Below are 1,615 nucleotides of genomic sequence, written 5' to 3'. Positions count from 1 at the left end.
TTTTCCTCAAAGATAAAATTCCTTCCTAATCTAACCTTACCCCCCCAAACCCAAACCCCTTTTACTCACCAATTCCTTTTGCCAGCTTAGAAAACTAATCACTAACTAAACCCCCCTTTCCAAACTTTAAATTTAAGGGCACAGCCCTTAGATTTAGCACTTTCTCTTGTTTTTAACCTTTAACATTAACCATGGGCTTGTGGGAAAAAGTGAGGGGTATAACCCCTTCCCTCACATGTAATCTGGTCCTAATCTCGTCTCTGTTTTTTAACGGGTGAATAGGGTTTCTTATAAACGGAAACCCCAAACCTTATTTCGGGGAATTTATTCTTCGAAGGGGAAAAGGATCCTCACTAGACAAAAAAACCTTTGGGGGAAAACCCAAAACCAAGTTCCCGCCCCCCGGCCTTTTGAACCCTCGTTTCAAATTTTTGTCTTTTTCCTCTAATTTCAAGTTTTTTTCTGTTCCTTTTAACACTTGCATACCTCCCCCGGGTTTCAAGGAGATATTTACAAATTTCGAAAGTCGCTTCGCCCAATTTCTGCTACTCTTTTCCCCCCTTTTTTTAATGATATCCAAAACCCCTTCGTAAAAATTTTTCTGGGGACGGAAGAGACTTCCCTTCCATTAACTTTTTTAAAAATCCATTCGACGAAAAAATAACATATTTGACCCATTTAAATCGTCTACAATTCCCTGACAAAAAACCAAAAAAATCCCACGAATCCCCATCTACTACAATCCTCTACTGGAAAAAAAAAATTAGCCCCCACTATCCTGTCCCTTCTCTAAAATAGCCCCGCTATTTTTTAAATTAAACCTTCATCAATAACCTTTTATTGTCTGGGGACCCCATCAACCCTGCATTAACTAAAAAATATTTCTAAATAACCCTGTTTTGTCATGGCATCCTCATCACAGCCCCGTATTAACAAAAGAAAATTTTCTCATCAAAAACCCCGTTATTTTTATGGCATCCTCATCAATGGCCCGTTTTTAACGAATTTTTTTTCACCCGTTATTGTCTAGTATTCTCTTAAGCACACATCCTAGAAAATTTTCAAATCCCCTTTCCCGGGCCCGGGGAAAACTTCCGGGGGCCTGCATTTTTCCCAGTCTTGGCCTCCAGCGTCCCTTCAGCCCTAGGGTTCCCATGGAGGCGACATTTTTTTTATTACACCTCAACCCTCAACCCTGACCTTAAGGGAAAGGTAGCGGGCTGATGTATATAAAAACCCTTTTGTGTGTCCGAAAAATCTTTTTTCTATGACTCGGCAGGGAAAACTCCAGGGTCCACCACCAAGAACACAATGAAGTCTTTATCTTACCTACATTAAAAGTGAGATCTATCTCCCCTCTGTGATTTAGGAAAGACCCATCCCCCCAATGAACAAATTTCCTAACCTGTTTATAGGGCATACCTAGCTCTTTCAGCACTTCACTTTGTACTAAGGAAACCTGCACTTGTGTCGAATAGTGCTGTAATGCACTTATCCCCAAGATAAATATCAAATAACAACATCCCTTTACTGTCCCCTAGGGACAGGATCTTAACAACATCTCTACTATCTTGACTATTTTCCCTTGCCCTATCCTGCAAATCAGGGGCATCTT

Source organism: Penaeus monodon, chromosome 2, assembly GCF_015228065.2.
Source record: "Penaeus monodon isolate SGIC_2016 chromosome 2, NSTDA_Pmon_1, whole genome shotgun sequence".
Taxonomy (NCBI): Eukaryota; Metazoa; Arthropoda; class Malacostraca; order Decapoda; family Penaeidae; genus Penaeus; species Penaeus monodon.
Note: the sequence above shows the minus strand (reverse complement) of the source record.